Source organism: Amblyomma maculatum, chromosome 10 (genome assembly GCF_055883805.1).
Source record: "Amblyomma maculatum isolate TAMU_Amacu chromosome 10, ASM5588380v1, whole genome shotgun sequence".
Classification (NCBI taxonomy): domain Eukaryota; kingdom Metazoa; phylum Arthropoda; class Arachnida; order Ixodida; family Ixodidae; genus Amblyomma; species Amblyomma maculatum.
In genome coordinates, this window is record NC_139353.1 from 174920962 (window position 1) to 174936486 (window position 15525).

General features: G+C 43.1%; 1 long non-coding RNA gene across 1 annotated transcript in view; it reads left to right on the plus strand.

The window, feature by feature from the left end:
* The window catches only part of LOC146177973 (uncharacterized), a 147496-nt gene that overhangs the window by 131231 nt on the left and 740 nt on the right, over window positions 1-15525 (plus strand). The gene's annotated exons all lie outside the window — the stretch shown is intronic.

Here is a 15525-nt window from a genome sequence, read left to right on the forward strand (position 1 = left end):
AAGCAACGCAGCTGGAATGCCATCAATTCCGCTAGCTTTGTTCTTAGCAAGGCTGGCTAAGGCCCCTTAAACTTCACTCTTCAGGATGCCAGGCTCAAGATCAGTAATCACAACCGTCTTGTGTTGGGTTTGCACATCCGGGTCCTTCTTGTACAGTTCTTCTGTGTATTCCTGCCACCTCTTCTATATCTCTGAGGCTTCATTGAGGTCCCTGCCTCGTTTATCTTTTACCACGCCCAGCTTAGCACAGAAGCTTCCTTTGATATCTTTGTCTTATACAGAGCTCTTGTGTGTGATGTGGCTATATTGCATGTAAACAATATAGCCGCATTCCGCTGACAAAAATAGCTGAAAGAAGAACGCTACCCGGATATTGCTTTGCACGTTCAGGCTGATTAGAAGAATAAATCTTCATTAAGATGGATGATTTCAGGATGGTTAGATACATAATTGGTTTTGAGGATATATGATAACTTTTAATCGCTTCGAGCCAGCCAAGTACAGTTAGAGTTCTAGCTGTGCATTTCACGCTGTACTTTAGCTTTCACAGGCAATTTGAAGGTCACACATGTCCAGGGAGACTGTAATATTAAAAATATTAGACCTTACCCTCAGTGCAACGATTGAGGCAATAGCTATAGTAAAGCATGTTAGGTGATCTGGCTACTTTTTATATGGCTTCACGCATGACTTTCGAAGAAAGGCTGTGATATAACACGGGCATCATCCACTATAGTAAATAAGTTACAATACAAAGGAAACCACACCACGCTCTATTTCATCTTTCTTTGGCGCCTTTTTGGGTAGCACACTTCTGAACTCCCGCTCTGGCTTTAAGTGTTCAGTGCCATCTAGGGACAACACTATTTCTCTATTGTGCATCCTATGGTGTTTCAGTTTTTCGGTGAAATATTATAGGAAGTAAAATTCTATCAGTAAATGTAATGTGGATTATCAAATTTGCCTTGAAGAGCTCTTGTTATACTTAGATGTTCAGTTACTAGTGGAGCGTCTTTTCCCCAACATTTAGTTTGGAGAGTGCTGATGAACATACTGTATTTTTAGAGTTCAGGATTGGAGTGGATCCTGCGCTAAATGTCTGGCTGTTTCCGCCAAAGGTGAGGGGTTTTATAGTGGTGGTTTACACAGACTTGAAGTAAACAGCCTGCATATAGCTCAATATTTCAGACATAATCTGTAATGATGTCCAAGTCACATAGGTACCAACGGCGAAATTGGCTAGGGAGGTTTCACGGTGACAAAAACAGGAAGCGCGATAGTCGCGTGCCAGTTTGAATGGCCAGGTGAATACAAGGCAAAAAGAATGATCAATTACCACAAATATTCTTACGGTGATCTTTATAGATTTCAAGCAGTCAATACCCCATTAGAATGAAGAAAGGCGGGCGTACGCAAAGCTCTCAGTTAACAACAGAAAAACTGGCAGAATTCGCAAACGCAAAACCAGTCCGATGTCCTTCATTCTTCCAGACGGGCCTTAAGTTTTGCGATAGGCTCCTCACTGCTGTTAAAATTTCAGTTTGAAGACTTTTAACGAGGCAAAAAGAAATGCAGGCTTGGGAATGTCGTAGATCTCAAGTCCTTGGGCGCAGTAGTCGAGCGCCGTAACTGCACCCCCACGGCGGGTCCCGGGTTTGATATCGACCATGGCTGCAGCGTTCCGACGGAGGAAAAACGCAAAGCCGTCCGTCAGTTGGGCGATATCAGTGCATGTTAAGGATACTCAGCCGGACAACATTTTTCTGGAGCCCTTCATTGCACAACCTCTTTCTCTCTTCTTTGACTTTCTTCCCCTCCCTCGGCGGAGCAATGGAACAGGCTGTTGGCCAGTTCAAGAAAACCACCCAACTGGCCCTCATCACGTGAGCCTAAGAGGTCGCCCCCGACTGAAAGCCCCTCTGGACTCGCCTAAGACACAACTTATCCCTTACATTGTGTGGCAATGAAAGTTTTTACCCTCATCACCTTCCAGCATGGGGCAGGTGTCCACTAAGAAGTATGACAGATCCATGCGCCTTTCCTTTCTTCAAAAGCAATTAGCATTTTATCGCCACGACTCCCATACGTTATACCCTCCTTACGGTTTTAATGACCAGCGGAGGTCGGTACTACTCATTCACAAATATTAAAAGCCGATTCGACTAGCAATTCTGTGCGCATTATTCCAACAAAGCGTTTAACACCGGGCCCCGCCGGGGTGGTGCAGTGGTAAGACGCCCGACTACTGTGCCGGAGTACCCGGGTTCGATCCCGACCTCGGCGGCTGCGTTTCGATGGAGGCGAAACGAAGAGGCGTCCGTGTGCTGTGCGATGTCACGCACGTTAAAGATCCCCAGGTGGTCGAAATTACTCCGCAGCCCTCCACTACGGCTCCTCTTTCTCTCTATCCACGTTCACTCCCACCTTCCTCCCTTCCCTTACGGCGCGGTTCAGGTGTCCACAGCTACAAGTGTGACAGATACTGCGCCTTTCCCTTCCTGTGAACCATTATTATTATTATTATTAACACCGGTTTGAAGCTTGGTTGACCAGCAATTTGACAACTTTGGCCCTTGGTCGGACATGGGGCGACAAAGCCTGCCGTAGTATGGACCTTCGGTGTACAAAATCCCGGATTACAAGAATGGCAAGCAACCGTGGAAATCCCTCCATTGGAATTAGAGCCAATCCCTTGATTGTAATGTAATATATCTGTCATCCTAAATATATAGACAGCGAAAGCCCGTCAGAAGTCTCCAAGCAGTAAAAGTAAAGCTTACGCTCTCAGAAAATTTATTTAACGTATGTTTATTACCACAATTCATAATTACTGATTTCTAGTGTTATTTCTATTGTATATTCCTGTACGGCTTTTGTGTAAGAGAACTAACTGTAACAATCTTGATGAACCCCAAATCTGCAAGAGGCTAAAAATAAACCAGAACTATGCTACCGATCAAATGAACTGTGCCATGTTGCTAACTAAACACGGGAGAGCTTCCCAGCCAGGCAACAGGTAGGTGGTTCCTCCCCAGTTTTTAGGAAGCAGCCACCATTTCGCGAGCTTTAATCATGTCTATATACCCAGACACAGCTTAGGGGGAAAGTCTTCATTCTGTCTTCCTTTATTCTTTGATTTCAGCCTTCCTGTCAAGTTTCGATGGGTTTTTCCAGGCAATATTGAAATATTTCGGTTTGTTTCGCAATTAAACTCTCAAGTTTCAGCACAATAGTAATGTTAGCAGCAAGCGGTTTTAAACTCTAACACACGTCATGCAACTCACGAGCCGAAGGATAAAGAAATCAAAAACAATTATGTAGTATTTCGTAGTGTTCATGTATATAGTCCTTGGGAAACAGAGTAGCGCGACTGATTTCCCGCGCCACTCTTCGCAATGACGACAAAGGTTCTATTTGAAGGAAGAGTCAACGTTTCAGGTGCAACAGGAGAAGCGAAATTTACAGGCTGAACGTTTTTCTCGCCCTAGCAGTATTGTCAGCTGCTATCGCGTCAGTCTCTACAGCGTGTTCCCACCGTTTCATTCGGCCTAGTTGTAGGTATTTTTTATCACGCCTGCGCAGTGAATAACATTCTTTTCCAGTTATGACAGGGTGAAGTGAACGAAACTGCACAAACCGCAGCGAAAGCATAAAATGTTTTTTATTCAGCGCGTGTGGAAGGTTTGCTCACGTCGGCGACCGCAGTAGCTTTTACGACGGGCGGCGTGTTTGCAGCCCCGAAAACAACTCGACTATGTGAAGTAAGTTCTCTTCTTTTCATCTGAACGCATGCGTTTCGCTAACTTTCTGTAATGATGTCGTGTTCAATAATTTTTGGGAGATCCACAGACACAATAAATTGCTTGCGCACCTGCCGACATCCTCGCTTCAACCTTTTGCTGTCTTTCACTGCTGCACTTGACAACACCTCTTTTTCTGAGTGCAGCAGTAAGTTAGCAGCTCTTGCAGTGTAATATGGTGGCGGTATATGCTGCTACATATACTGCTTTTACTGACTGCCATGTCATCGTTTCGTGAACCACGTTAGTGCTTCCGTGAAATATTTTAGCGGCGTTATTCCTTGTATTTTCCACTAGCTTTCCGCTGGTGTACGGCTGTTTTCACTCCGGCATTGCATCTTAATGAAGAGGGATACGAGCGATAACGAAGTGCAGAAAAAACGTGCAAAAGAAGCGCAGCGCACAAGAAACAAGAGGTTGTTAATTCGACCTGCACTGAAGAAAATTAATTTTTTTGCCTAGTTTTTTTATATCTCCACTTTTTTTATTTGCCTGCAATTGCTTTATTATTTTAGCCTGCCTTTTAAACTAAGTGAGCACTGCCGTGCCGTACTGGGCGGCGTTCAGTCTAGGTCCATAATCACAAGTGTAGAGGCACCTGTTTTAGTATGGCGGCATTTTTGTTAAAGAGCAAAGCATCCAGGCCAAATATACTTGAGTAGATTCGCCTTAAACCTACTAAAACAAATAAAATAAAGGGGAGAATTTTGGATAGTAGGAAAATTTAAAATGATTAAGAAAAGTAAAGGTAACGACAAAAAAAGAAAACTGAGTCTGACGGAGGGCCAAGTCGGCAGGAGGTTTCGAGGCTATATTGCTAATGTGACGCAGGAGTTGGGGAACCCCCAGTAAATGGCAGTCTTGCTACTTAGATTGCACAGTTATGGCGTAGGTGCAGACATTACAAAGCAAGGTGTTTGCAGGTTTAATTGACATTGTGTTGTGTTAATGTAATAGGACCTTAACAAGTACCAGCATGCACTCTTCGTGTTTTCCTAAATTGAGGGCAAATATGTTTTTCTGTGCTGTGGATGATTACTTGTGTTTTGTAGCAAGATTTTGTTTCGTATTGCATGCTTAAAAAACTTTTCGCCCTGTTTCTGGGATCGGTAGAAAGAGCAGCGGAATAGCACAACTTAAGAAGCGTTTATTATAAAGCAGAGTTGGGGTAACTATGTTGTATAATTTGTGGGTTGCCTGTAATATGAAGATGTTTTACTCTTCTTGCAGGTATCCCCGGAGTACGTGAAGAAGGCCTGAAAATTGATTCTAGGTACAAGCTCAAGACAATACCTAACTAGAAGTTGCGAGAATTAGACCCAAATCGTTTCGAAGAAATGAATTTGGCATCTGCACATGCTCTTTTGCTCTACGTCGCTTCTGGGGGCCTGCGGTATTTGGCGCAGAATGACCACTTGACTAAGGAAGCCCTCAGAACTGCATTTTTTATCAAGAATGTGTTACGGTTGTTCACTGTAATGAGCCCACGCTCAAGAACAACTGCCCGCAGTGAAATTAGCCCTCAGAAGGCAGATGAGGCAAATACCTTTCACGCAGAATTTGTTAGATTGTTTGGCATCCTGCAGATCACAGACAAAGTAAGTAAGCGGTGTTGGAAGCTACTGCAAACAGGAATTGTACTGCCAACATTTTTTACTTTGCAACTCCCAGAGCATTACATTATTAAACATCACTTTATAATTCTTATGCTGTGCAGGCTGAACCAAGATGCTCTCGAAAACCTGTTTAGTTTGTTTAGACTAAAACGAATAATCCAAGGGCGAAAGAGTTTAAATAGACATTGAGCATAATTGTGCTGGCACACAATTATCTTTCACAGTTTTATCAGCCTTCTTGCTACAGATAAGTCTGCTGACAACTCACAGGAACTTCTGATCTTCTTTGCAAACAGAAAGGGGTTGACAAAGAACTCTGTAGAAGATAGTGTGGACAAAAGTCTAATAGATGCAGTTTAGAGCTCTGCAAAACGGAAGACGACCGCCTTGACTATTTTGCGGGTATGCTGCTTATGTTGTCATCTACAAATGCAAGCTATGCTAACGTACCATTCCAGAATCATTGACCAGAACAAGGAGGTGCTTGAGCTGGTGAGCTTAAAAGTTTATGCCAGATAAGAAACTCACTTAAGGTTCTTTCATAGTCTCTTGTGGAGCTACTGCATGCATGTCAACAGCTCTTTCGTGTTAATTAGGCACTTCTTCTGGAGTCTAATTCCGGTATTGACAGCCTTAAAATGCAGAAATGTCCAAATAAGAATCTTGTGCGAAATTTCCTTCCTACCACAAAGTGGCATCAGAGGGTATAAACCATTTTTGACCTCAGCAGGCTGAGATTTGCCATAAGAGAAAGAATTGCACAACTTTTGCTGAAACTGCATCAGCCTGGCATCCGTGGCTCGAAAACTAGCGGGCTGAGCATCAAACTGCAAGCTAAGCTGTGCATACAATGCTCCGAGGAACTGAAGTACTTCTAGAGGCTGTTAAGGAACTTGCTGTAACTTTGATATTGCCTTCCTGCCTAACATGGGTGAAGGAAGTGCATACAGACATCTTCAGAATGATGTAGTGCAAGGGTTTAACCTCCCAAAGTGATAAATTGGCTATGAGGGAGACAAAAATCGAATATTCCAAATTTAGTGAGGCAACCTAAGGTTCTATAAAATCTCCCGACATCAGACGTGTGATGTGAATTTTTACATTTCGCATCCATTATAAGCGCCCCCAGCCATAGCATTGAGTAGCGAATATGCGATGTGCTTTGCCATTTCCTAACACCTTGTATAATGTCAGGCAGGAGTGTCCTTCATACATTCCCTAATATGCTAGATCTCTAATGCATTGTGTTGTGTTGGGTTCTATGGTGCATTAGTAATTAATGCTATCATACGACAGCAAGGTTGTTTATTTCTAGTTTTTGGAAATGACTTATTTATTTTCAGCTGTTATAGCTTGTAAAAAGTGTTGCTTCCTTTAAGAAGCCAAAAATGTAAAAGATTTAAACGAGTGCATCCTCTCCTAACAGCAGGCCGGGATGAAAAGGGACCTGTTCATTTTAAAACTGCGCAAAACATTTTTTCCTTCATTTCTCTTCTTTAGTGTATTACAGTGAGATGTGATTCTGCCAGGTCGTCTAACACCTTTCACATAAAGGTTTTTTTGTTTTGTAAGAATGAAGCTATGTGTTTGGTGTGTTTCCGATACGGAGGCGACGCAGAATGGCTTCAACAAAGCGTTTTTGATGGCTGCACGATGTCCATTCCTCGATGACTGGTATAACAAAATGTAATTTATATTTTACTTTATTCTTCTCTGAAGCTTGCCATTTCGCTATGTTTTCTCTTAATGAGTTTCATAGCATCTCTGTATGGTATGTGGACACGTTGTACTTCAGCATTACGAGCTGCTGCTGCAAATGTGTCAGCTCTGTTGTTGTCATGGACTCCAACATGATTTGGTACCAGGCAGAACTTTATTGACGGCCCTTGTGTTTCTGCAGCCGTTAAAGTATGTATTATGTTTCCAGATAAAGATTGTATGGCATTTCTGTGATGTAGTAGTGTGATTACAATGCTCAGAAAATTTATATAAATGATTCTGTTTTCAGACAGCTGTGTAATATTTTTTCTACAATGACAGATAAATGGCATAACATTCAGCTTAGAGAGCTGATGATCACTGGGCAAAGTACTATTTCTCCCATTTGTCTTGTATTATAGTGAATGCAGTGCAACACACTGTTTTAGAGCCATATGTATAGAGTGCTATATAATCCTTTTATATTTCATTTAGTGCCAAAAACTTTTGTACTGTTTGCTATTGCAATGATCACTGGGCAAAGTACTATTTCTCCCATTTGTCTTGTATTATAGTGAATGCAGTGCAACACACTGTTTTAGAGCCATATGTATAGAGTGCTATATAATGCCGAGCCGCATACAGCACATACATGGTACTAGGGTGGCAGTGGGCTATCAAGTACATTTATCTCCTGGCATGCCTGAATTACTGGTTTGTTTGCTTGCTGTTTGTTGTTAAAGAGAGTTTTCGAGGTTGACGGCTTATGAACATTTCTAATTCCTAAAATACTTGCATTGCAAAACTATCTTTTTAAGCACGGTTTTTCGACACGTAATTTCTTGATCTTTTTATTTCACCCACTGGCAATTTTATTTTTTCTATTTAAAGTGTGCGCAGAGAGATGCGTCAATACTCACATTAGCTCCACCTTAGTGTATCTTCTGGTGCACATCCATGGACCGTTTGGTACTGAAGAGGGGCCTATAACAGCTGGATACCTGTCTCAGTTCAAGAGCTAGAGGATTTAGTTTAAATCGGTGGCAGGCGGACTGCTTTTCTGCTGGTCCCCATTTCCAAAACTCAATGCATAGAAAGGAATACTGGTTAGATCGGTTGTTTAGTCGAAGCAACACTGTCTTGAAAAATTGCTTTTGTAGTAATTGACCACTGTGGACCTCTCAATCTAAACATTTCCTGCATCAGTGGCATGTTGTTGAGGTGCTCCTTGACCTGAAAGTTCTTCCCATCATTAGTCTTCATAATTTCAAAACGTGGCCTCATTTAAAGTAGCACAGAAACGATGGTCAGAATACGACTGGACATTTTTATGAATCTGATGATCAGCCCCCATCAAGCTGTCCGCGGAACTTGTTCCTTGCAAAGAACTTCAAGCAAAGCGCTTGGCTGCTGTGTGTTCTATCAAAGGATGCCTGGTTTGCTAGATCGCACAGCACTGTCCAGCTGTTCAAAGATGAAGCAAATTGTGTGTTTTGAGAACATAGATGCCAGAATGGAATACTTAAAAATTAATTGATAAACCTTGTTTCCCACCGGGGAATCGATCCTCCATCCTATGGATCCCCAGCCCAGCACTTGACCACTGCGCCACGCCCCGGTTTCTTTTTCTTTATTGCCTGGCTTTAGCACATCACATAGCACAAAAGGAAACTTCGATCAAAACATGAAAAAGTCATACAAGGCAATTTACATGAATTGATGTCATGATCAGCCTGTGTTAGACTGACCTCATTGCTTTAAAACTCCCGCAGCGACAACAAAGACTGTATCCTTGAGAGCCATTCGCGAGGTTCTACGGCCACTTTTGAATGGCAATATATCACTCCATACTCTCTCGAAAATTAATTAGAGCAGCTCTGGCATCACTGTCACAGTGACAGCCTGCCATTCTGGAGCGCCATATACACTGGAGGCCCATAAGCACAATTACATGAAATGGAATCTCACCCTCATTCACTATGTCTAAATATCGAATGCTTTGCAAGTCAAGTGGAAAGTCCTTCTTTATGGTTCGTTGTAATACATCCCGAAAAATACCGCTTCCCAACAATGTCAAAAATTTCCCTTGTCTACATTGAGAATGATCGCGAGATTCCGCGAGTGACAGATACTGCTCCCTTTCCTGTAGACGAATTCTAGAACGTCGGGGGACTTTATAGCGTTCAATGAGATGCTGGTTGAGTTTGACAAGGAGCACGCGATGTACCGTCATGATAGGTCATGACGTCACAAAGCGATTAATGCGCACACGAAGCTGACCCCACCAGGCGTCCGTCCACCTTTTCATTTGCTGTTTCATCGAACGCCGCATCTAACAGCAAACAGAAGCAGACCTAGGAGGCGTTAGTACAGCAGGCATCAGCGGCGTTTTGAATTGATTTACAGGATAGAAAAGGCGCATTATCTGTTACGATGCTCCTCGTACACATGTACCATGCCATAAAGAAAGTGAGGAATGTGAAACAGTAGTTACCCTCTTTACTCCAAGTATTGTTAACTGCCACATTTGCAACAAATGCATAGCAGAATGCGACACACAAGATTTTGCCTTTCACCACTTAAGCCGCCAAAGCGTGTCGTAATTTTTCAATTACTTGCTTTTTCAATGGGCATTTAGATTTGCTTTTGCCATGACGGTTGTTTCTTCAAACCTGGTCTCACAATGTGTTTCATGGGGATATATTCGCATTGGCACAGCGAGAGGAATGGCCAATGAGCCAGCGTCACATGCATTATCATGCTTCCTTAGCTGATTGTTAAGACAGCAGATGGTCAGTGCAGCAGCTGCCTTCCACACAACAGCGCGATTTTGCAGCAGCCTTCACAAAGGTAGGAAACAAACCACTTAATTATCGCTGCCTACGAGTCATTGTAAAGCGTGCGTGTGTAAGAGGAGTTCCTTTAGTACTTGAAGGTCCTGTTTCGTGATACTATGCACAGTCAGCGAATAGTCGACTAAAACGCGCGCTGATAGACCCGGTCGGCGCTTTCCGGACCAGTTACTTTCGAAATATTTTGTGAACAAAAAAACAGTGCTCGGTGTGAGGAACTTAGCACTAGAGTTTAATGAGAAAGAAAAATGAAGACGTACGCCGCGCGGTCATTTACGTTTGACTATGCCTCCAGTCTTCTCCAAGCTGCCTAGCAAAAGGCAACGACAAATTGCATGGTAGCATGTGTAGTGCAGTTTGTGTACTGCCAATTAAGACAGAGGTTCGTGTGAGCGAAAACGAAAGTGACGTCACAAGGCGGCGCTGTGATAGCGATCATGGTACGCTCTATTGCCTACTGGGCAAGATACATGCTGGCGACAGCACTAGCCGACGGCAACGCAAAACGACTACGACACTCTATGTTGCTGGCATAGTACACTCAAAAATTATTTGCAAATGCAATACCGTTAATAACAACTGCAAGAATTGAAAGATTTTACAACTTGAAACACAAAATGCATTAAACACAACATACCGTATTGAGCTTGGAGCGCTTAACATTAAAATGCGCTAACTACACTGGGGTGGCGCAGTAGTTACGACACTCGACTACTGTTCTTAATGATGCGGGATCGAATCCCCGGCCCCGGCGGCCGCTTTTCGATGGAGGCGAAAAGCAAGGCGCCCGTGTGCTCTACGATGTCAGTACACGTTAAACAACCCCAGGTGGTCGAGGTTTCCAGAGCCCTCCACTACGGCCTCTCTCATAGCCTAAGTCGCTTTGAGAAGTTAAACCCCTCAAACCAAAGCCAATTAACTTGCGCTATACAAGTTGTCACGTAAACATATTCTTTTTTTGTATTTAAGATTAGACTTTTGGTTTATCTTCGGTCATTCACCATTGTGGGTACAAAGCGATAAATTGACGTGGCAATGCATAATAACAACGCAGCACTGAAAAAAAAAAAGAAAAACGTGCGAAATGAGTGGCAGCGACGTACGCTTCGCGTTCATGCTATTTGGCTGATGGCACATGTAATACTTCAGGGATAACGAGCGAGATTTTATTTTTCAACAGACACGAGCGATGAGCCAAGCAACACATAATCACGCGACGCGTGCCGCCGGTGCGTTCGCATGAGTATTCTCGTACATGTAGCTCAGCCTTTAGTGTAGGGAAATCGTACTCGATACAAGCCGTCCAACGATATATGCTTTGATGCAGTAGCGTAACGTTCGGATTTGATCACAATTAACTAATTACGATAATCAATGAAGAAGAGAACTTACACTTGTTAAAAGCTATAACGATATTGGATTTGATGCTTGAGCAGGAAGTTCAATTTTGTTCACGGATAACTAAATAATGCAACTAAATACGTCTTGCAGTTAATTTAGCCAAAGTACTGTTTAAAAAGCACTCCAACAATATCATGCCTAATGATGCAGTGTTCAGTATAGTCATACCAAATAATTAAAGGGCAACAATGAAGAACTAATTAGTCCAGTGCAATCATATCAACATAAGATACTCAGCTACTGCGGACACATTTCGTACACGCATTCCGTGTACGGCAGGTAAGAAATAAGAGTAATTCTGCGCATTAAAATTGCCCATTCATCAATATGCATGCACGTTCTATCATTTTGTTTCAGATTACTTAACCAACAACTGGGAACAATAGATGCTATCCATTCTACCGAACAGCATGGCCGGCAGGACCTCACGCTGCTATTTTTACACTTAACTATTCCAACTGCCAAATGTAGGGGGGAAAATTGCAAAGCCCGCTCTGGAAGCTTTTTAACGCATAGACAATTTGCTTTAATTGAAATGTGCGCACCCAGCCAATTTCACAAAAGCAAGCGTGAGCTATCTGATAGTTGGCACAAATCGCGAAAAAATACCAGAAAAATTACTTTTCTTTTGGCGAAAACCAGTCAAACATCCCAAGCGCGCTGCTGCTGCACCTTAAGAATGGTTGCTTGCAAGGTTTTACATTACTTCCAAACCGTTTTGTGAGTGCTAATCAGTAATCCAAGTCTATGCACCGACCACTACTGCTGAAGAAGCTGACGTTGAGAGATTTTATGCGGACCTACAATGCATTTTAGACCGCACCCCATCATCAAACGTCATTTTTCTTATAGGTGACTGGAATGCTAAGGTCGGGAGTGAAGAAATATCCGGAATTACAGGCAAGTTCGGTCTTGGTGAGCCAAATGAAGCTGGGCAGAGGCTAGTAGAGTTTTGTCAAGAAAACAACCTGACCATAGCGAATACTCATTTTCAACAGCACAAGAGGCGCCTGTACACATGGATTTCACCAGACGGTCTATACAGGAATCAGATCGATTATATTATTTGCCGGCAGAGATGAAGATACGCTATACAATCAGTAAAAACAAGGCCTGGGGCCGATTGTGGAACCGATTGTTGTTGCCAAAATTAAGCTTCGATTGAGGAAAACGCAGAAAACTAGAAGGCCTTTCAGGTATGATCAGAATCAAATTCCATTAGAATATGCTGTGGAAGTGAGGAATCGATTTCAAGAATTAGATCTAGAAGACAAAGAGCCCGAAGATATGTGGACTGATGTTCTTGATATAATACAAGAAGTTGCTACTAAGGTAGTTCCAAAGCAAAAGAAATGCAAAAAAGCAATCTGGTTATCTGAAGAGGCTTTGCAAATAGCTGAGGAAAGGAGGATGGCAAAAGTTATGGGGGAAAGAGAAAGATACAAGGTTCTCAATGCGGATTTTCAGAAAATAGCAAGGAGAGATAAGAATGCCTTCCTGAACATACAGTGCCAAGCAGTTGAGGAGAACAGCCAATTAAGGAACACAAGAGCTCTGTATAAGACAATCAAAGATATCAAAGGAAGCTTCTGTGCTAAGCTGGGCGTGATAAAGGACAAACGAGGCAAGGACCTCACTGAAGCCTCAGAGATAAAGAATAGGTGGCAGGAATACACAGAAGAACTATACAAGAAGGACCCGGATGTGCAAACCCAACATAAGACGGTTATGATTACTGATCTCGAGCCGGGCATCCTGAAGAGTGAAGTTGAATGGGCCTTAGCCAGCCTTGCTAAGAACAAAGCTAGCGGAATTGATGGTATTCCAGCTGAGTTGCTTCAAAACCTCAACCACAACGCTGTTAACACTCTGCATACATTATGTCAGAAGATTTGACAACCCTGCAGTGGCCACAGGATTGGAAGAGGTCAGTTTACATCCCCATTCCAAAGAAAGGCAATGCCAAAGATTGTTCGAACTACCGCACGATCGCGCTTATTTCGCATGCTAGCAAGGTGATCTTGAAAATCCTCCAAGGTAGGCTGCAGCAGTATGTGGATCGGGAGCTTCCCGACGTGCAAGCTGGGATTCGCAAGGGCAGAGGAACTAGAGACCAAATTGCCAACCTTCGCTGGATCATGGAAAAAGCAAGAGAGTTCCAGAAACCCATTTACTTCTGCTTTATTGATTATGCGAAAGCGTTTGACTGCGTAGATCACAGCAGATTGTGGCAAGCTCTCCAAGAGATGGGATTTCCAATTCACCTCATCTGTCTCCTCAGGAACCTGTATGAAGGGCAAGAGGCCGCAGTCAGAACTGGGCATGGTCTTACTTATTGAAAGGGGTGAGGCAAGGCTGCATACTGTCGCCCTGCCTATTTAACCTATATGCAGAGTGCATCATGAGGAACGCCGGTCTGGACGAGTCTTCAGCTGGAGTGAAGATTGCTGGAAAACGTATCAACAACCTTAGATATGCGGATGATACCACTTTAATGGCAGAAAGCGAAGTGGAACTCAAGAGACTTTTGATGCGCGTACAAGAAGAGAGTAAGAAGTTTGGGCTGAAACTGAACATTAAAAAGACAAAGATCATGGCGTCTTGCCCTATCAAGTCCTGGATCATCAATGGACAAGAAGTGGAAGCTGTGAGAGATTTTCTCTTCTTGGGCTCCAAGATTACCTCGGAAGGAGACTGCAGCCATGAAATTAGGAGACGCCTGCTTCTGGGAAAGAGAGCAATGGTTAGCCTTGACCGCCTAGTAAAGAGCAGAGACATTAGTCTGCCAACCAAGACCCGTATAACTCGTGCTATGGTCTTCCCAGTTGTGATGTCTGGATGCGAGAGTTGGACTGTGAAAAAGGCTGACCGCCGAAGAATTGACGCGTTTAAATTGTGGTGCTGGCGAAGACTATTGAGAGTTCCTTGGACTGCCAGAAGATCAAATCAGTCGATACTGTCGACCATAAACCCTGACTGCTCATTGGAGGGTCAAATTCTAAAGTTAAAGCTCAGCTACTTTGGTCATCTGATGAGAAGAGAGGAGTCGCTGGAGAAAGATTTGATGTTGGGAAAGGTTGAGGGTCGCCGGAGAAGGGGTAGGCAGCGAACGCGATGGTTAGATGGCATCCTCGAGGCACTGCAGATGAAGTTATGTGATGTTAAGAAGATAGTGAGAGACCGGAAAGCGTGGCGTGACATGGTCCATAGGGTCACGAAGAGTCGGACACGACTGAACGCCTGAACTGAACTTAACTGAATCAGTTCGCACCTTAAAAAAAAAAAAACAACGCTCGCGTTATTGCTTCACACAGATTAATACTTCCGAAATGTTACCCTTGGCACAACGTGCGCCATCTTTCGCTACCGCTCCAAGGCGTCAATCAGGAGCCGGTTTCGACCGCCGCGGCACCTACCCCGGAAAGCGGCCGGGCGACGCCTGCGATGTACAGCGGAGGCGGGAAGTTTTCACACTGAAGCTGGTTTTAGTAACGTTGACGTAATACGCGTGTAGAAGTCTATTTTTCCCACTCAGTTGCAAAGTTTTAGATTTTTACAAGGTGCAGGCATAACCACAAAAAAATGATATCGTGTTAAAACTCTCTCAGTGCTTAGGAAACCATTATGGAGATACGAAGGAAGTAAAAATGTATTACGGCAAGCAAACGCTTGAGATTTGGAGGTTGTTACTCATTTGTGCAAAGCTTTTAAGCAAATGTTCAACCAAAAAACTTGCATTTCACCTTGCAATGTAACACAAAAATATTTTTCATGCCTTAAACTTTGTATGCTAGCACATTGCCCTCACGCATTTATCACACTGCGAAGTATGTAAGCCCATTGGTCCCGCTACGCATCTCATAACTTCATTGGTTAACATTGCTCCCTGTAATTTTTATTCATTTATTTTCCACAGCTAACTCATTATGTCATTTTTGTTTCTCCAGTTTATTTTCCTAGACAGAGAAGCATATCAGGGAGTTCTTAATACCGTTTCAATTCTCCGTTTTTGATAAAACTTTTTCGCTCTCAGTTGCATTCACTGACCATTCTTGAACAGCGCGGAATTCACACCAGAAAGGCATTTTGGCTCATTCTTAATCCTTTCTACCTAGGTAAAACCGTTTATCCCTTTCAGGACAAGACTGCAGCATAAAA